We start from the raw sequence: 22073 nt of genomic DNA, 5'->3' as shown, positions 1-22073 counted from the left end.
AGCATGCAGTGGGTGTATTCTTTTGCCTTTGTTCAGTCTATTATCTCTTCCTGGCACAGCCTTCCTAAAGGTTTAGAACAGATGTAATTTTCCCCAAGAACACTCTTAAGTTCTTCCTGGCTGAGTCAGGTGCACTGATGTATAATTCTGTCAAAGCACTTAAAAGAATAAAATAAAAATATGTATTTTATCTACTCTCTAGATTCTGTACCTTGTATCTATCTTAAGTGCTTCATACTTTTGGTGGATATTAAAAATTTTTGAAATTAACTCTACTAAATATTTGAAGACCTTCTGATAGATTTATCAGATTTATCAATTTCCCCTTTTCCTACTTCAAAATCTCTTTGGATTGTAAAATTAAATATAATATATAAAACTTTTAGAAGGAAACATAAGGGAAAATCTATGGGATGTGACTTGGTGAAGAGTTCTTATACACGACACAAAAAGCATAATCCATAAAAGAAAAAATCAGTGAAGATCAGTAAATTGTACTTTGTAAAAATTAAAACCTTTTGTTTTGCAAAAGACCCTGTGAAGGTAATGAAAATACAAGCTATATACTAGGAGAAAATATTTGAAAACCACATATCTGACAAAGTACTCATATCTCATTAAAAACTCTCAAACTCAACAGTAAAAATGCCAACAGTCTGATTAGAAAATGGGCAAGGAGATGAAGAAACATTTCACCAAAGAGAATGTATAGATACCAGTTGAGTACATGTAAAGACGTTCAATATCACTAGCCATTAGGGAAATGAAAAAATGAGTTATCACTATTCATGCATCAGAACAATAAAATAAAAGATAGTGACATATATCAAATGCTGGCAAGGATGTGGAGAAATGGAACTTTTATACATTGCTTCCGGGAATATAAAATGGTATAACCACTCTGGGAAAGAGTTTGGCAGTTTTTCAAAAAATAACAAAAACCCACCAACAACAAAAAAACTAAACATACCCTTACTACATGACCAGACTACCACAGTCCTGAACATTCATCTCAGCAAAATGTACATATTTGTTCATAGCAGCTTTATTTGTCACAGCCAAAATTGGAAACAACCAAAATGTCCTGCAGTAGGTGAATGGCTAAATACAGTATGGTGTGTCCATTTTGTGCAATGCTACTCAGCAATAAAAAGGTTTCAATTATTGATATACATAACAATTGGATAGATCTCAAGGGCATTCGGTTAAGTGAAAAAAGCCAATCTCAAAAGTCACTATGATTCCATTTATATAAAGACAAAATTATAGGGGCACCTGGGTGGCTCAGTCATTACGCTTCTGCCTTCGGCTCAGGTCATGATATCAGGGTCCTGGGATCGAGCCCCACATCGGGCTCCCTGCTCGGCGGGAAGCCTGCTTCTCCCTCTCCCACTCCCCCTGCTTGTGTTTCCTCTCTCGCTGTGCCTCTCTCTGTCAAATAAATAAATATTTTTTTAAAAAAAGACGAAATTATAGAGATTAAGAACAAATTAGTGGTTACCAGGCTTTAGGAGAGGAGTATGGGTGTGACTGTTAAGGAGTGGCATGAGAGAGATCTTTGTGGTGATAGAATAGTTCTGTATCTTGATTGCAGTGTTGCTTATATGAATCTACACATATGATAAAATGACAGAACTATACAAATATATTGTAGTTAGTTTCTTGGTTTTGATATTGCACTATAGTTATGTAAAGTATAAACCATTGGTGGAGACTGGGCGATGGATAAGTGGGACCTCACTGTGCTATTTTTGCAACCTTCTATAAATGTATCGTTATTTCAAAATTAAAAGTTAAAAAAAATTATCTGTTTTCTTCTTCTACGTCTCCACCCATCTCTGAGAAAAAAACTTTACATCACAGTCCCATGTTCAGTGCAGCATTACTTACAATAGCCAAGACATGGAAATAACCTAAGTGTCCCATCAATTGATGAATGGGTAAAGAAAATGTAATATTTATATAAAATGGAATATTATTCAGCCATAAAAGGAAATCCTGCCATTTGTAACAACATGGATAAACCTTGAGAGCATTGTGCTGAGTGAAATAAGTGAGACAGAAAAACCAACACCGTATGATCTCATTTATATATGGAATCTGAAACAAAAGACAAACAAAAAACCCCAAAATACAAAAAACAAAAAATTGTGAACTCATAGATACAAAGCATAGAATGGTATTTGCCAGAGGTAAGGGGTGGGCAAAATGGGTGAAGGTGGTCAAAAGGTACAAACTTCCAGTTATAAAATAAGTCCTGGTGCTATGGTGAGCACTGTGAATTGTGTAAGACTGTTGAATCACAGACCTGTACCTCTGAAACAAATAATACATTATATGTTAAAAAAGAAGAAGAAGAAGAAGAAGATAGCAGGAAGGGAAAAATGAAGGAGGGGAAATCGGAGGGGGAAACCATGAGACTCTGGACTCTGAGAAACAAACTGAGCGTTCTAGAGGGGAGTGGGGGGATGGGTTAGACTGGTGATGGGGGGCACATACTGAATGGAGCACTGGGTGTTATACGCAAACAATGAATCATGGAACGCTACATCAAAAACTAATGATGTAATGTATGGTGATTAACATAACATAATAAAAAAAAGAAAAACAAACAAACCAAAAACTGTCTCACCCAGAGTTTATTCGTGTTTTTTTTTCTTTCACTTTTTTCCTTTTCTTTGTCCTCTAGAGACTTGTTTCATTGATCATTCATAAAACATATCCATCTTCTCCTATCTTAACTGGTTTATTTAGGATTGTCCTGTCTTAAATAAAATGATAAATAGAAGTAAATAAACAAAACCTTTGCTTCCCTCAAGTGGATGTGTTTGTATATTAAAGATATATATCTATGTTAATATGTGTAGCTCTAGGCCATTTGTTTTAACTGCTGTATACTATTTTATTATGTAAACATCCCACAATCTTTTAATTTATTCATTTTCTAATATTTCATTATAAAAATACTGCTGCAATTTACATTTTTTAAAAAGATTTTATTTATTTATTTGACAGAGACACAGTGAGAGAGGGAACACAAGCAGGGGGAGTGGGAGAGGGAGAAGCAGGCTTCCCGCTGAGCAGAGAGCCCGAGATCAAGAGTCATATACTCCACCAACTGAGCCAGCCAGGCACCCTGTTAGATCAATATTTCTTTTTTTTTTAATTTAATTTTTTTTTTTTTTGAGAGAGAGAGAGAGAGAGAAACAGCATGAGAGGGGATAGGGTCAGAGGGAGAAGCAGGCTCCCCGCTGAGCCGGGAGCCCGATGTGGGACTCGATCCCAGGACTCCTGGATCATGACCTGAGCCGAAGGCAGTCGCCCAACCAACTGAGCCACCCAAGCGCCCATTATTTCTTTTTTTTTTTTTTTTTTAAGATTTTATTTATTTATTTGACAGAGAGAGTGAGAAAGTGAACACAAGCAGGGGCAGTGGGAGAGGGAGAAGCAGGCTTCCCGCTGAGCAGGGAGCCCGACCTGGTGCTCGATCCCAGGACGCTGGGATCATGACCTGAGCCAAAGGCAGATGCTGAACCATCTGAGCCACCCAGGTGCCCCGAACAACTCATGATTTTTGTTAGGGAGCTTGCAAGCTGCGTCAAGCTATTCTTCAAATATACGCAGTGCTTTTCAGCTTCTGCTTTTCAGCGTATGTCTTCCCTCCACTTATGATGCCATTTTTTCCCAGTTCCTCCACCTGGCCTTCTTTGCCTTTCAAAATCCTATACAGTTTTCAGAGCCTACTTTAGATGTCACCTTTCCTGAAGCCTTTTCTGAAGTCCTCATTTAATTATGCTTCCATAGTTATATTGCTTGATGGTATAGTTGTCTTAACCCCTCTAGGGTTTGATAAGTAGAATATTTTGTCCATTAATCTATATTGCCCTTGTAGCACTTACCATAATGTCTTGTATATGGTAGGCATACTATTAACTAAAATAATTAAAGATCACATATTAATTAAATCTAGCTTCACCAATTAGAACAATTTGGGGAGAGATCAATTTGAGTGAGAAAAAAATGCTTAATTATTTAATTTTATCTAGTGTTCTTAGTTTGAAACACCAAAGAATAAACAGTTGGTCTCTATATGTGACTTTGAAGAGCAGCAAACTTTGTGATAAGTATGAGTTGTTCAGTAGTTTCCTTAAATCAGAGTTTTTCAAACTATATTCTGAGGTAGTTCTGTTGAGATGCATTGGCTACTGCTGGATCCCTCTCCTGTGCCAAAGTGCAGGCCTTCATTAATTTTTTTACTATACTGGGCTTCCTCACAAGATTCTATTTAAGAAAGAATCCTTCTGCTGAAAAATTTAAAATAATTTCTAAGAAAGTGTAAATACTTCCATTTATCCATTTATTTAATACTTTCCAAGATCTTACAAAAAGATATTATTCCTGCCCCCTTATTCTTTTATTACCACAAATTTCAAATCAGTAGACCATATGAATATGAGACTTCAAATAATTAAATAGATGGTAGGTAATGGGCTTTGAGTATGACAAGTAAATTGTTTATTCTTTGAATATTCTGCATTTTAATATGGATTTTTGATGAGTTAGAATATCAGAAGTCATTGGAATTGGTATACAAATTTTTAGGTAGGTTGAAGAATTTTCTAGATCATGCCTTCTTAAATTCTATGGTACATAAGATTGTGATTCAGTAGGTTTGGGCTGGGGCTTGAGAGTCTATTTCTAAGAAGCAATTGCAGTGTTGGTGGTTTGTGGACCACACTTGAGTCGCAAGGAGCTAGATGACCTTCCAAAGCTCATCACTGCATTTTAGGATTCCATTCTTTGCCCTAGTGAAAGTAGGTTTTCAGTATTGCCATAGACATTTGTATAAACTGGCTATTTCTCTACAGTCTGACTTATATTTTGCCATTTTAATAGAAATTTCTGGTTTTCTTAGGGAAATACTTTGTGTGTGGATTAATCATTGTTCTGCGATTATGTGGTTCTTTTCTTAAAATCACCCTTCATGGTTTTTAAAATAGTCTGGAAAATGATTAGACTGTAAGTGGCAACTTTCAGAGAGTTTAAATTTAATAAGGAGCATTCAGTTTACTTTTTCAACATTACTGTAATATTTATTGACTTTTGTTATTTTGCAGAATATTGCTTGAGGTTAGATATTAAGGTATTACAAAAATAAAAATAGAAAACTTAATTTTATTTGACTGAGGCTGCTTTAGTTTATATAGGTATTGCTATTTTTAAAAGTTGTTATTATCATGAATTAGTAGCAATTATATACCACAGCAGGTTAGGCTGTTAATTTTATTTGTACCACACATGAATTGAAAACCTAATTGTGTAAACAGTCAACCAATAGGATGGATAGTCATTTAGTTAAATAGCTTATACTCAAAAAGACATAAATCAATTCTGAGGGATAGTAAAGCTTTTTTTAAAAAGATATATAATATCAAGTACTTTCATAGTCTTTTGGACTTTTATAGAAAATTGTAATAACTAAATCATAAATTAAAATAATAAATTTATAAGAAAATTATCAGAATTATTTACTTTTGATAAATGGAAATTGGTGGTTAACTTTATAGACCAGGATAGCAGAGTATTTTGGGGAGAAAAATTATGATTTTAATCTAAAAGCATTAGAATAATTTGCATGTTGATAGTTATATCAGCCCTATATTATTTCACTTAATAACTGTCAGTAGTAGAAATTGCTGGAGGATTTATATTATTACAAAAGTGACTTTAAAATATATAATTTTTGGGGGTGCCTGGGTGGCTCAGTCAGTTAAGCGTCTGTCTTCAGCTCAGGTCATGATCCCAGGGTCCTGGGATCAAGCCCTGCATCACCTGCTTCTCCCTCTCCCTCTGCCTGCCACTCCCCCTGCTTGTGCTCTCTTGCTCTCTCTCTGTCAAATAAATAAATAAAATCTTTAAAATATGTATATATATATATAATTTTTAAAAATTTCTTATTAAGGGGCGCCTGGGTGGCTCAGTCTTTAAGCGTCTGCCTTCGGCTCAGGTCATGATCCCAGGGTCCTGGGATCGAGTCCCACATCGGGCTCCCTGCTCAGCAGGAAGCCTGCTTCTCCCTCTCCCACTCCCCCTGCTTGTGTTCCCTCTCTCACTGTGTCTCTCTCTGTCAAATAAATAAAATCTTAAAAAAAAAAAAATTCTTAGTAAGTAAGCACTAACATTGCTATAAAAGTTGTCATCTGGAATTTATGTCAGATGTTGAAAAAAGTTTTTTTCAGACCTGATCCAATTATTTTGTATAGAAATAAACCTCCTTTGTTTTTTCTGGTAGCATCCATTGATTTTTTTTTTTTTCCCCAGAGGTACATTAATAGTGCTGATAGAAGCAGAACAATTGGAATTTACATTAAAAATAAATGTGATGAATAAAAAGCATTACACTATAATATTATAGTCTTGATTTTCTTTACCAAAGTTCTGAAATCTAAAGGACAAAAATACTGACAAGGTCAAGAAAAAAATGAAAGAAAGAACAAACGATGCAAAAAGAAAATGACACTGAGGTCTTGGTTTAATACATATGTATTCCAGGTTGATGGTTGATTTCATTAGCAAATCTCATTGTTATGCAATGTCTGTTCTTCTGCAGCAAAATGAATATTGTATTCTCACAGGCTCTGGGTGTATCTATTATGTTGCAATAAATGAAAATATATATATTTGTAGCTTCCTTTGGTTTACTCTTTCCAGTTTGCTTTTTAGGAAAAGAAAGAAAATCAAATTATATTCTTTCTTTTATTGTTAAATTTGTTCAAAAGCTTTTCAATTTATATGATGATAGATGTTTCCTACTTTTGTTCTTTGAGGTAAACAATTATAAGGTGGTTAATAATGTAACCATTTTAATTATCCTATAACTTTTTAAATGACTAGAATATGATCTTGATTGACTTAAGATGCTAATCAATATGAGTTTCTTAAGCATATGCTTTCTAACATATTTTTAAATGTTAAGAGTGCTGGGGCGCCTGGGTGGCTCAGTCGTTAAGCATCTGCCTTCGGCTCAGGTCATGATCCCAGGGTCCTGGGATCCAGCCCCGCATCAGGCTCCCTGCTCCGTGGGAAGCCTGCTTCTCCCTCTCCCACTCCCCCTGCTTGTGTTCCCTCTCTCGCTGTCTCTCTCTCTCTCTCTGTCAAATAAATAAAATGTTAAATTTTTTTTAAATGTTAAGAGTGCTTTTCCTTATTGCAAGAAAAATGTTAAGCAAGTGTACATATTATGTCAAATGTAAATACTGCTACCTTTTGCAATAGCAAAAATTGTACATTGAAATTACTATACTTAGACTGAATTTTCATAAAATAGGAAATTCAGAAATAACAAATTTTGGTGGCTACACATTGGAAAAGTTCATTTAATAAGGGAGTAGGCTGCATGACTCTTTGAGTTACATATATGAGTTCAAATATGGATCAAACTATATTGGACACAGTCGTTATTCAATTTTGTTCATTTTAGGTCTGACACTTATATAAAATCTGTTTGGTTTTTGGTAGTGTTCTTAAAAGTTGTTCTTACAGTTAAAATTCTTTTGACCATCTTGAAAGTAGAAAAGCCTAAGGTTTGATTTAATATGGGTTGATTCGATACACCATTTAGAAATTATCTGTATAGGGACGCCTCAGTCATTTAGGCGTCTGACTTTGGATTTTGGCTCAGGTCATGATCTCAGGGTTGTGAGATTGAGCCCCACATTGGGCTATGTTCTGGACATGGAGCTTGCTTAAGATTCTCTCCCTCCCTCTCCCTCTGCCCCTCTGTACCACCCCGCCCCACCGCTCTCTCTCAAAAAGAAAAAAGAAAAAAGAAATTACCTGTATGGTAAAAATTGGCATCTGGCTCACTCGATGCAATCCTAATAAATATCCTGTTCATGTTGAACAAACATGAACTGTAATAAATATGTACAGCAGTTTATTAATGCATAAGTTAATTTGTACTTATGGTGTTTGCATTTTATGATTCACAGTGAGTAATATAAAATGAGGAATTTCAAAATCTAGTAAGGCAGATCCCTAAAATAATTAGAGAATAATATAGAGCTAAATCAGGTAGAGAAAGAAGGTTTTATGGGCCCAAACAGGATCTGAGAGAGGAGCATTCTGAAAGTGATAAGATCTAAACTGCTAATGAGATGGAGAAGCAATGGGAAACAGAACATAAATTTGGCATCTTTGGGAGAGAGAAAAGCAACCCACCCAGCTACAATGGAAGATAGGATTTGCTCCTACTTATTCCACATGTGAAAATCAGGTTATAGCGTTGTTAAATTTTAGTAGTAGTATTCAGTCCGCATGTATGGTATATTGAGAGGCTACCATTGCCAACCTTGTTTTTCTTGTATAATAAAATGAGAGAGATTCTATTTGTGGTAATTTTACAACTCTCTTTTCCCCCCACCAATAACATAAAAAACAAATGCTATAAAACTATGCAAAGATTCATGCTCTAAAATGAATCCAAATTGGTGCAGACTGAATGAGAACATAGGAATCTAAGTCAGATTTTTTTTTTTTTTTACCATAGTTAGAAATACCAAACTGAAGAGGAATAAAAGTCATCATAGATCGGGTTTTCAGGTTGTTGGATCGAGCAGGATTATAGAAAGTCTAACAAAGAAGAGAGGAATTGTTTTAAGTGAAAAAGAGAAGTTCCCTTTGAAGTGTCTAGACTTCCCTAACTACCAGTGTCTTCTCTTTCATCTGCTCGGGAACCACTGTTATAGCTTGCATGCCCATTTTTACTTACTCATCCAGCAGAAGAACCTGAATTTAGAAAATGAAGTATGAATTTGGAATATGAAAGTGGACTGTGAATTTAACAAAAGATCCCGGGATTGTTAGTGTTTGTTTAAAAACCCAGATTAAATAAATTACAGAAGCTCTCCTAGGAGGATGGCTTATTTTCTGGGTAACTTTTCATTAGTTATGACCCCAGCTTGCACTGAGGAAGTGTTAAAAGAAATTTTCATATGAAATTTGTTATTTAATTTCTGTAAAGATGCTGTTGAAAAAATTATTGCATTGTCCAGTGTTACATTATTGAAAAGTATAAAAGAAATTTCTCCCAATTCTGAGTACTAGGAAAAGCTTTGGTGCTTGTTTGTAATACATCTTACAGAGAATTAAAATTTTGTGATTTCTTTTTTTTTTTTTTTTAAGATTTTTATTTATTTGAGATAGAGCAAGAGTGAGCAAGAGAAAGAGCACGAGCAGGGTGGGGGAGTGGTGGGTAGGGGCAGAGGGAGAGGGAGAAGGAGGCTCTCCACTGAGCAGGGAGCCCGACAAGGGGCTCAGTCCCAGGAACCTGGGATCATGACCTGAGCCGAAGGCAGACGCTTAACCGACAGAGCCACCCAGAGGCCCCTAAAATTTAGTAATTTGGTCTTGTTTCCCACTTTACTTTTATTGCTAGGAAGCTCAGAGCTGAACCATTTACATCTAAGACAAGGCCTTATGATAGATGTTTCTGTGTTTCAAGTTTACCTTGTGTTTCATCTTTCTTCCTTCCCCTTATTTTCTCTTTATTCATATTAATTTATATTTTGAAAGCATCTGTTCTGCTATTCATATTTCTCTAAGTCACATTAAATTATTTTGGAATAAAATGGGCTATAAATAACTCTGTAAAGCGTATTTATTGCCAGCAGAAGACAAGCAATAAAAGCAGGAACCTTTCTTCCTCCTTGTGTCCCCTCCGTCTCCCCTGCCCCCTCTCTTCTTTTTGTATGAATTTCTTAAGTCGTGGATGACTAATCTCCTCTGTGGTTTCTTAGACTTGCCAGGGGCAGGGGAATCCCTTCTGAAGCTTTTTGCCAGTACAGAGCTACCAGGTATAGGTCATAGTCCTGGGTGTGCCCAGTCCAAGAGTTCCTGACTTGAGAGAACAAGTAGGGCTGAATTTCATCCTAGAGGAAGAAAAGGTGTCTTTTTCTCATATGCGACCTCAGAGGGGGTCTTTTTCTAACTCACAGGGTACCACATATATTACCCTGGTTTTTGGCCCAGCCCTTCCACCTGAATTATAAACTAATACCAAAACTCGCTGATTGTTGATAAAAGCCACCTTGAATGAAACAAAATTTCAAATTTATTGTCTTTACCTCTATATTTTTATTTCATTATCCTCTAAATTTGACGTATTATAGGAAACTAAGATAGTCATGGATCTTTGAAATAACTGAAATAATAATTTTCCAATTTAAAATTTAGGGTTTTTTTTAGTATATGAATCACAGTCAAAGCTACATATTTAGTAAAATTATATTTAAAAAAAAATTTTTTTTTAAGATTTTATTTATTTGACAGAGAGAGAACACAAGCAGGGGGGGCTGCAGGCAGAGGGAGAAGCAGGCTCCCCGCTGAGCAGGGAGCCCGATGCGGGGCTCAATCCCAGGACCCTGAGATCATGACCTGAGCAGAAGGCAGCCACTTAACAACTGAGCCACCCAGGTGCCCCTATTTTAAATTTTCTATAAAGGAAATAAGGGCTTTGTTTTGCATTCCAGGTAACTATAGAATATTTGAATTATTTCATTTGACCAAGAAATTCAGCTGGAACTGAACTGGAACTGGAACTCCGTATTCATAGTTTTCTGAAAACTTGCTGTCTATTTCATGGCATTGTAGTAAAGATGGTGATTAGCGACTTGTGTTAATGTTTAATACTGAATACACACTCCTTTTAAATGACACATAATGTTTGTAATGAGGCCTATTCTGAGATTCTGTTCTCTTGGCACAGTTTTCTCTACTTGGGTGTTCTTTTTGTTGTTATTAATTTAATTGTCACTTTGTTTTGTTTTCTATTTCAGTACATTAGAATTTTATTTCACAAATAGAGTAAATATGATTTAAGTAATGAAATTTAATGCCTTGATATGATTATATTGTAAGAGGGTCGTTAAAAGCTCTTTGATTTCAAATTAAAGCATGTTATGTTCCTAATAAGACATAGATACATGGCCTTAGTATATATAGATTTAAGATAAATTCAGTTTTGTAGATTAAGAAAAAATATCCTAAATATTTTTAAAGTAGTGAATTAGTTTATCATTTTGACTGAGTATGTGTGTTTGTTTTATACCTTTAGTTAATTTAACCAAACTCTCATTCAACTATACTACAAATTTCAGAGAGGAAAAAACAGCAGTTTTGGGGGAAAAAACTGAGGACAAGAAAACTTAGTCTTCAAACTAACAATATTTTTTAAAAGATGCTCACAAGTAAATATGTTCAGTTTTATTTTCTTTTTGAAATGTGAATTTTAAAGGATGCTGGGAATAGCTTCAAGTTTTGTAAACTTTTCGATTCGTATAACTGAGATTTTTTTTCCGAAGACTGCCACATAAATTATAAAGCAATATTTTTGCAGGAGCTTGCTCTGATAAAAATAGGCTTATACTTTGACTAAAATTTAATTTTGGCCTTTAATTATAACTCAGAAACTTCTTTTATCTACTTTCCTGAAGCAGTTGAAATTTAAACACTTTTCCTTATATTTAGCAGGTTTTAGAACAGTTATTCTTAGTTGTTTTTTTATATATATATCTTATTAGCATTGCCTCGTTTTTTACAATTTACTTGCCAGGAGTAATTTTTAAAACCTACTTAAACAGATTCATTTTCAAGCATTCCTTATTATAAACTGTGTGCCTATACATGTCAGGAATAAACGCTCCTTAAAAAAGGGAAGAAAGAACTCTTTATTGTCTGTTTTGACGTTAATAAAATGAAGAAAAGAACGATTACTTGAGACATCAACCTTACCTGGCTTAGTTTTGTCACGTGAGCATTCACGTTTACTGGTGATCTAAGTGCTCCACCTGCCTTTCAGTTTGTTTACCAGGAAATCAAGATGTGTAAACTGCAGGAAGTACTATTTGACCCTCTCCGACAGTATCTCATTACAATAATTGCTAATCTCTGAATAAGACAGCCATGTTTTGTGAGTAACAGAGAGAGAGGTTGTGTTAGGTAGATTTTAGGTGTTTCAACAAATAGAGCATTGTAAATGCTTACTTGGATTATGTTTTCATGATAGCTTTTGATAAAAGACATGTGGTGACCTTTGGGGTCAGCCAAGCTAGGACACAATAGTAGGTATTCTTTCATTCCTTTTAACTGAAAAATATCACGGCTTGTTGTTTTGGAGTGCTGTCACTGCTCTGAATCGAAAGGATAATGGCTACTTCCTGATTAAACCCACTCTCCACAGTAAGCTGTTAATGTTATACTGTATGTCTTTTTCTCTTGTAAATGCAATAGTATTGGGTGTTTTCTTTACTTTTTATCATTGTCTTTTCATAGATAATTCTGTTCTAAATATATCCTGAAGTTTAAGTTTACAATTAGAGTAGAAACTACTGTTTTAAGTTTGGAGAATTTCTTTTAATGCAAAGTATTTCTGTTTGGTAGCAACCATCTCATATACTCATTGTAGATTTTGGTTAAAGAAATTGGCCTTTAAAAAAGACACTGAAATGATAAATTATATTAAACTGTCACTTTCTTGGCACTCTAAGGGAAAAATTTAAGTTATTTAAAAAAAATAACTTATGCGGTAAATCAGATTAATTTTTTCAGGGAATATTTGGATAAAGTAATTTTGGTTTTGTTTAATAAATATCACAAATCTACGTTTGTCATAATTATTGTTGATAATTGTTTTAATTATCAAATTAAATTATTGTTCTTAAATTCGTTAAGAGATCCTTGTGATGTAAAAACAGTATTAAGTACTCGGAATATAAGAAGGGAATAATGAGCTTCTTAGTTTTAATCCTAAAGCTGGCAGTCACTCCATCTGTGGTCTTGGGACAATCATTTAAACTGCTTTACCTCTGTTTTCTTGTCTACTGTCCATATGAGTGTTAAGTAAAATGTGTATGTTTGTTTCTTTATGTTAGTATAAACTATAAAGAAAATTAGTTTTCACAAGTATTTTATAAAATGGAGAACTGACTCTGGAGATAAAGTAGGAAAACATTTAGGAGTCACAGTAGACAGGGAAATAATAGAAAAATTATTTCTATTATAAAACAATAGAAAAACTATTTTTATTATAAAATAAGAGAAAACAGGGTTTAAAATAAACACTACGTAATTGGCTTTTTAATTTGGACAGAATTGTTAGTTTTGCTCAGTTCTTAATATAACATTACCAAAAGATGATACTTATTGTTGGATACATGACTGAAATGAAAAGTGAAAAGCTTGGAGGTGATTTAGTAAAGAGTCACAAATGTACTTAAATCTTTTTCTCAAAAGTCTTATTTCTGGAAATAAGATTATTCAGAGCAGAGGGAAGAATGTGTGTATATATATGAAAGGCCTATAAATGTAGTTCATCTAAATAGTAAGATGTTTGATTTTTAAATTCTAGTATTAGGTATCTTGGCCATATAAAAGAAAACATATTATGAAATTATTAAACATTGAAGGCAGTTACCAAAGATAGTTTTAGAACCTAATATCCAGAAATATTTAAAAATATTCTGGGAATAATGTAAATATAATTTTACTTTTACTGAGAGAGTTAAGGTACCTTCTTTTGCAAAATGCTTATCAAAATTATTTTAGGTAACAATTCTTAATATAAATCATTGGTGCTTTTTAGGAGATTCTAAAGACTAGTGAATATTTTAGTTTAGTCAAGTTATTGAAGTAGGACTTACAGTAGTGGCTCTATTTAATTTGTAATAACAAAAAAAATTTGTAATAACGAATAATAGATGTCAATTACTGACTGCTTAATATATAATAATCACTGGGCCTAATTCTCTTGTCTGAGATACAAACTTTTACCTTTACCCTTTTACAGTTGTTTGGGGCTGGGCCTGAGAATTAAATTAAAAAGTGTAGATCAACAGGAGAAAAGCATACAAATTTATATAAAGAAGTTTTGTGTGACATAGGAGTCTGCATAAGGAATGAACACCCAAAGAAATGGCAAAACCTACTTGTTTTATATTAAGTTGAACAAAGAGAGGCAGTTGTGGGAAAGTGACTATGTGCAGAGGCTAAAGGGAGAGAATTATTTTTAACAAAGTCTGTGTAGAATTATCTCAGCCTCAACTTTTTGTCCTTGATGATATAGGAGGACATCTTTCATAGAGGAATGACATTTTTTGCTTTTAAGCAAAAGAAGGAAGGTCAGAATGTTTTCCTTATATTTGCTGTTTTTCAAGTGCCTTTAACTCAAAATAGTCAATGTGCTAGAGTGACACATTCTGAATCCTTCACTATTACCTGCATTTTATATTTGGGATAATCACATGAGATTCAGATACCATCATTACTCCTCTATTTTTACTGATAAGGAAATAGTTGTAGGGAACTTAAATAATTTCAACAGTGTTCTTATAAGTGCCAGACCCAGACCAATCACACTAACAGAATCCAGAATCCAGAACTCAGTCTTCGGTGTCATGCCTTTAAGCTTTGTGTTTATATTTTGGAGATAATAAAGATGCTTACACCTTGATGTAGATAGTTTTATTTTTTTCATCAATTTATTAAATAATGCCGAGTACTTACTAGGTGTCAGGCACTCTAAGGAAGTACCAGCACTACTAATGGAAAGTAAAATAAAATTCCTTGTTTCAAGAAATTTACAGTTTAGTTGAAAAGACAGAAAATTAACAGGCTATTTAGTACAGTTGATAACTGATATAATAGTGGTCAGTGCAGGATGCTAAAGGCAACAAAGGAAGTATCTAATGTATTCTTTTATTCACATTTTTATTTGCATTTTTGGTGCTATTCTAGGTACATGGGATATATCAGTGAATAAAACTTTTCAAAGCTCTCTGCTCTTGTGGAATGTATAGTGGGGCTGCGGATAAACAATAAGCATGATAAATAAAGTATATAGCACATTTGAAGTTGGCAAGTTTTATGGAAGATAGAAAAAGTAGAGCAGAATAAGAAGGCTATGGTGGTGATGGGTTGCAGAGGTTGAGGAAGGATTTATAGAAAAGGTGATATTTGAGCAAAGACCAAGGAATTGGTCAGCTATGTGGAATTCTTTGGGAAGAGCCTTCCAGGCAGAGGGCTTGAGGCAGGGGCTCAGAGTGTTCAGAGTAGTGGACCGTGTGACTGGAGCAGAGTGAGGGAGAAGGGAGGGTAGACAAGATATTGACAGAGGTAATTGGTGGAAGAGTCAGATCATGTACGGCTTTACAGACCTCTATAGTGACTTCAGGGAGCCATTGCAGGGCTATCAGTAAATCTGGCTTGTACTTTAATTTAAAAAAAAAATTTTTTTTTAAGAGTTTATTTATTTGAGAGAGAGAAAGAGCACGAGCGGGGGTAGGGACAGAGAGAGGGAAACAAGCAGACTTCCCGCTGAGCAGGGAGCCCGATGTGGGGCTCAACCCCAGGACCCCGAGATCATGACCTGAGCTGAAGGCAGACGCTTAACCGACTGAGCCACCCAGGCGCCCCTGGCTTGTACTTTTAAAGGATCACTCCAGTTGCTGTTTTGAGAATAGACTATACAGGGAGGCATTGACCACTAGTTAGAAGGTTCATAGAGTAATCTAAGTGACTGAAGTTTGACAGCAGTCAAATTCTGATGTTTTTAAGGTACAACCAAAGAAGTCTTTTGGTGGATTGGATGTGGGATATGAGAGAAAGAGAAGACAAAATGACTCTAAGGTTTTGGCTGAGAAACTGGGAAGGATGGTTTTGCCATTGGCTGTGAGATAGGGAAGGTATTTAGATGGAGCAACTTTGGGATAGAAATGGGCCATCAGGACTTTGGTTTTGGATGTGGTAGATTTTTTTTTTTTTAAGATTTTATTTATTTATTTATTTGAGAGAGAGAATGAGAGACAGAGAGCATGAGAGGGAAGAAGGTCAGAGGGGGAAGCAGACTCCCCACTGAGCAGGGAGCCTGATGCGGGACTCGATCCCGGGACTCCAGGATCATGACCTGAGCCGAAGGCAGTCGCCCAACCAACTGAGCCACCCAGGCGCCCCGGATGTGGTAGATTTTTAAGTGTCTAGTAGATATGCAAGTGGAGATTGTGAGAAGGCTTTCCAGAGGAGATACCATCTAAATTGAGGCTGAAAAATGAATTCAACTTACCTGGTCAAAGAGGTGCCTTATGATGAGATTCAAGAGCATTCTTTATACACTTAAATGAATCTTAGCATTTTCTACTTTAACTACAGAGTAACATCTAAACATCTAAAAAGTTATAGTATTTTTAAAAGTAATAAAATTGCTTATTTCAAAGAACAATTTATTCTAGTAGTTTAATTTTCAGAATATTTCAGTATCTATTATATTAATGAGTTTGAGTTGTACTGGGTGCTATTACAAATGTTGATTCTCACCATAGTGACATAAAATAAATATGATTCCCATTTTACACCTGGAGAAATTGACTCTGAGGGAGATTAAAATTGCCTGAGGTCATTGATATATTAAGTGATGGGTCTGTATTCAAATCTAAATCTTTAGATTTCATTGCCTATGCTCATTATTTTAAAAGTATATGATATATTAAACTTTGTAAAACTTTAAACTTTTGTTTAAGGTCTCAGGGAGTTGTCTTTTTTTGTTATCCTTATTGCAACATAGTGATACCCTTGAGACATAAGGCTTATAGCTTCTCCATCATAGAGTTAAGCTGTTTGTTGGGGTTTTTTTGAATGTCTGCACAACTTTCGGTACAGTTACCTATTACAGACAGTCCCTCCACTCTTAGCTGTATCCCCATGCCTAGTGCTTAATACGTGCTTAGAGAATTACACCTGCCATCATCATCATCTTTATGCCTGTGACCTTGGAAATCACAATCCAAGCTTGTTGGAGTCATGTGTAAATTATAAAACCTCAGAGATTAAGGGCATGAGGACTTTTTAATTAATAAAGAATGAGTTTAACTCATGTATTTATCTGATGGAAACCCATTTTTGTTTCTTTCCCCTTATTGGCTATTTTCTGGGGAAGTGAATTTGATAAATAAATTTGATAAATTTCTAGTCAGCTGTGTTTCTGACTAGAAGAGCAATATTCTCTGAGATGTCAGTGGATATTTTCAATGTAAAAGTGAATATAAGTCATTCTGCTTCAGTAGGGAATAGAAACATAGTTGTTCATTGAAACAGATTTACTTTTGAGGTAATGATACTATACTTTAAAACTTACACATTTGCTCTTAGATCGAAATATAATTTATATAATGTATGGTATGTTTTTAAAAACACACTGAAGAGAAGGTCATTTAGACATCCTGCAGGAAAGAAATATTTTAACAAAAGCATTTTACACACTTTTATTTTTATTTTTTTAAAGATTTTATTTATTTATTAGAGAGCGAGAGAGAGAGAGAGAGATCACAAGTAGGCAGACAGGCAGGCAGGCAGGCAGAGGCAGAGGGAGAGGGAGAAGTAGGCTCCCTGCTGAGCACGGAGCCCAATGCGGGGCTCTATCCCACAATGCTGGGATCATGACCTGAGCCAAAGGCAGACGCTTAAGCGACTGAGCCACCCAGGTGCTCTGCATTTTGCACATTTTTAAAAGTACCAGGTCATGACCTGAGCTGAAGGTAGAAGCTTAATGGACTGGGCCACCCAGGTGCCCCACATATAGTTTTCTTAAAAGGAAAAGAGAAAAAGGAAACATGTATGTGTAAAAAGCCCCTCTTAAAGTTAATTTTAATAAAATAATTAAGTCTTCTGGTTGCATGTAATTCCAATTTTGCAGTAATATTTTATAGAATATGGTCATTAAATTTCTGTTTCTCCATTCCTAAGAATCTATTGTGAAAGGATAAGTATGGCCATTTCCACAAGTAATTAGTGTAACTTTAGTGTAATTCTACCCAATGTTCAGATTTTTTTTTAGTTGCCTTTTTCACATTATAAAGTAAAATCATTCTTACTTCTATCTAACTGGAAAATACACACAATATACCTTTAAGCCAAAAGACAGGCTTATTTCACTGGCTGGATAAGGTCATATAACCCAGGAAATGGGAAGCAATATTGGAATAGGGAAACTTTTTGACCTAATTACAAACATCCCTAGGAAGGATATAAAATATAACAAGCACATAAACAATAATTAATTACACTTGTGGATTCAATATGGAAATAGTAATAACAGATATAATTGGTCACCTTAATAAGAATATTGTTTAGGACATCAGAGAAGTAATTTCTGGAAATAAAAGGAAGACTAATCAGAAGCTTCCTTTAAATTTCTCATCAAAGATGGGGGCACCTGGATGGCTCAGTTGGTTAAGTGTCCAACGCTTGACTTTGGCTCAGGTCATGGTCTCAGGGTCATGAGATCAAGCCCCAGTGTGGGCTCTAGGCTCAGCAGGGAGTCTGTATGAGATTCTCTCTCTCCTCCCCACACCCCCACACCCCCAAACCCGCTTACTGAGTCTTTCCACACATAAGTAGGAACTAAGAATGAGATTATGGGGTCTCTTAAGTCATCAACAAAGGTTAAACTTGGAGAAGGCTTTTGAGGAAAAAAGTTTCCACTTGGTTAAAACCAAAAAGATAATACTTGAACATAGAATTGTGGTTGATTTAAATACTTTGAATAAGCTACTGAAAATTAAATAATTAGATAAAATATTTTAAACGTTGTGACATTGCTAAGCTGATAAGAAAGTAAAGAATTTAAAAGGATCAAAAACTAAGTGAAGCAGAAAATTTAAAGAGGAGGATTAGAAGGCACTATTGTTAAAATGTCCATAGTATTCAAAGTGGTCTTTAGATTCAGTGTAATCGCTATCAAAATCTCAATGGCATTTTTTACAGAAATTGAAAAAAACAATTCTAAAATTCATATGAATGAATTAAATTTATTAAGATCACAAAGAGCCAAATCAATCTGTAGAAAGAAGAACAAAGCTAGAGGCATCACACGTCCTGATTTCAAAATATGAGGTGAATGGATAAAGCTACAGTAATCAAAACAGTATAGTACTGGAATAAAGACAAACATATAGACCAATGAAACAGAATAGAGAGCCTAGAAATAAATCCATGCATATATAGTTAACTGATCTTTGAAGAGGGTGCTAAGAGAACACAATAAGGCAAAGCTAGTCTGTTCAGTAAGTGGTAATGGGAAAACTGCATATCCGTATGCAAAAGAATGAAATTGGACCCTTATTTTACACTATACACAAAAATCAACCAAAATGGATTAAAGACTTAAATGTAAGACCTGAGGTTGTAAAACTCCCAGAATAAAACTTAGGGGAAAAACTTCATAACATTGGTCTTGGCAATGATTATTACAGATATGTCACCAAAAGCATAGGCAACAAAAACAAAAATAAGTGAGTAAGAGTACATCAAGCTAAGAATCTTCTGGACAGCAAAGGAAATAGCAGAGTGAAAAGGCAATAAAGGGAATGGGAGAAAATACTTGTAAACCACATATCTGATAACGAGTTAATCTTTAAAATATATAGCTGACCCTTGAACAACATAGGTTTGAAGTGTGTGGGTCCATTTACACATGGATTTTTTTTCAATAAATACAGTGCAGCATTGTAAATGTATGTTTTCTTCCTAATGATTTTCTTCCTAATATTTTCTTTTCTCTTGCTTTAAGACTACAGTATATAATACATATCCAAAATGTTTGTTAATCAACTATATTATTGATAAAGCTTTTGGTCAACAGTAGGCTATTAGTAGTTAAGTTTTTGGGGAGTAAAAAGTTATACACAGATTTTTGGCTGTTGGGGGTGGTCAGTGCCCCTAACTCCCATGTTGTTCAAAGGTCAACTGTATAAGGAACTCTTACAATTCAATAGTAAAAAACTAGTAACTAATAACCTGATTTAAAAATGGACTAAGGACTTGAACAGACAGTACTCCAAACAAGACATGCAAACAGCCAACACTTATATGAAAAGATGCCCAGCATCACTAATCAGAGAAATGCAAAGCAAATCCACAAAAAGATATCCCTCCACACCTTTCAGGATGGCTATTATGAAAAAATAAAAGACAAGTGTTCTCTAAGATGTAAGGAATTTGGAACCCTTGCACACTGTAGGAATGTAAAATGATGCAGCCACTATGGAAAATAGTATAGAGGTTCCTCAAGAAATTAAAAATAGAATTACCATATGCTCTGGCAATCCCACTTCTGGGTATTTATCCAAAAGAATTCAAATCAGGGTCTTGAAGACATATTACTGCTCCTATGGTTCATTCGACACTATTCACAATAACCAAGATGTGGAAATATCCTAAATGTTCATCAACTGATGAATGGATAAAGAAAATAATTATATGAATATAATGGAATATGGTTCAGCCTTAAAAAGAAGAAAATTCTGATGTATAAGACAACATAGATGAAACTTGAGAACATTATGCTAAATGAAGTAAGTCACAGACAGATGCTGCATGATCCCATTTAAATAAGGTATCTAAAATAGTCAAATTTATAGAATCAAAGAGTGGAATGATTGTTTCCAGGAAGTGGCAGGAAGAAGAAATGGGGAGCTACTAATCAATGGGTGTAAAGTTTCAGTTAAGCAAGGTCAATAAGCTATAGAGATCTGCTATACAGCATCATACTGATAGTCAACAGTAATGTAGTATACACTTAAAAAATTTGTGAAGAAGGCAGATTTCAGGGGTGCCTGGTTGGCTCTGTCTGTAGAGCAGTCGACTCTTGATCTCAGGGCCATGAGTTCAAGCCCCATATTGGGCGTGAAGCCTCCTTAATTAAAAAAAAAAAAAAAAAAGGTGGATTTCATATTAAGCATTCTTATGACAATAAAATAAAAATTAAAAAAATTTAAAGAGGGTAAAAAAATCAGCTTTCATTTCAAGATATCTGCTGAAACTAGTGATTGGAATGTATTTTTAGGCCATGTAATCATCCATAGTAGAAATCAAATGTATCTTGCTATTATTTCTATTTCAAAATATCTCTACTTCCAGTTAGAAACAGTATGGTCCCTTTTGAACCTCACTTTTTCAAGTTTTTGGCCAAGTTTTTGGCTTTTTTTTAAAGATTTTCTTTGAGAGAGAGAATGAGAGAGAGGGAGAAGGAGGGTGCATGAGCAGGGGGGAGGGGCAGAGGGAGAGAGAGAAGCAGACTCCCCACTGAGCAGGGAGCCCTGATACGGGGCTGGATCTCAAGACCCTGGGATTATGACTTCAGCTGAAGGCAAACTCTTAACTGACTGAGCCACCCAGGCGCCCCTTAAGTTTCTTTTTAAAAGCATTCGTACCTTTAGGGACACCTGGGTGGTTCAGTCGGTTAAGCGTCTGCCTTCTGCTCAGGTCATGATCCCAGGGTTCTGGGATCGAGTTTCACATCAGGCTCCTTGCTCAGTGGAGAGCCTACTTCTCCCTCTGCCTGACGCTTCCCCTGCTTGTGCTCTCTTGCTCTCTCTCTCTCTCTGACAAATAAATAAATAAATAAAATCTTTAAAAAAAACCTTAAAAAATAAAAGTATTTGTATCTTTAGTATAACTGTTATCTTTGTCCCTTTTCATTTTTCTTTTTTAAATTATTTTATTATTCAATTTAGAAGATTACTTATCACATGGTAGGAAGCATAAGTGAATCCTAGATCTAATTTGATTCCCGGTATGTTAGTGTACTGATATACTGATATACTGGATGGAGTGGTGTTTAAGGTGTGTTTGTGCCAACACTGGCCTTTTCCAATACATCTATCACCAGATGTGGACGAGTGTCTTTGTTTGCCTGTTGTTCTTCCCAGATCTTCCTTTTTATCTTCTAAGATTGTCCAGAATTTCTTTTACCTCCTTACTCTATTGTAGTGAATTTCATTACTGAGTCAGCATTGATCTGTTGCCTAATAAATTTTCTCTAGATTTCATAGCAGATTTCTCCAGGTTTTGGATTTCTTCAATATCTCAGGCTACATTTTGGAAGCAAACCTCTGTGTTTGTTGTTGTTGTTGTTGTTTGTTTGCTTGTTTGTTTTGTCCTTGGAAACATCGAGATCTCCTTTGCGGCCATCCAGATTTTCTTTGATGGCCATCTACCATCTTTCAGAAGGTCCTCTTTTCTTATTA

At 35.0% G+C, this 22073-nt stretch overlaps 1 protein-coding gene across 21 annotated transcripts in view; it reads left to right on the top strand.

The window, feature by feature from the left end:
* BAZ2B (bromodomain adjacent to zinc finger domain 2B) overlaps positions 1-22073 on the top strand; it is a 305426-nt gene that overhangs the window by 108383 nt on the left and 174970 nt on the right. For 2 of the 21 annotated variants that reach the window (XM_054506192.2, XM_054506185.2), the window contains exon 1: positions 11259-12237. The exons of the other annotated variants lie outside the window; for them this stretch is intronic. The gene's annotated coding sequence lies outside the window, so the exon portion shown is untranslated. Of the gene's footprint in view, positions 1-11258; positions 12238-22073 lie in introns of those variants that run through there. 21 annotated transcript variants of the gene reach the window in all.

This window comes from Mirounga angustirostris, unplaced genomic scaffold (genome assembly GCF_029215605.1).
Source record: "Mirounga angustirostris isolate CCGP_5_RB_7025 unplaced genomic scaffold, mMirAng1.0.hap1 SCAF_3, whole genome shotgun sequence".
Lineage (NCBI taxonomy): Eukaryota > Metazoa > Chordata > Mammalia > Carnivora > Phocidae > Mirounga > Mirounga angustirostris.
This window is presented reverse-complemented; position numbering and strand designations above follow the sequence as displayed.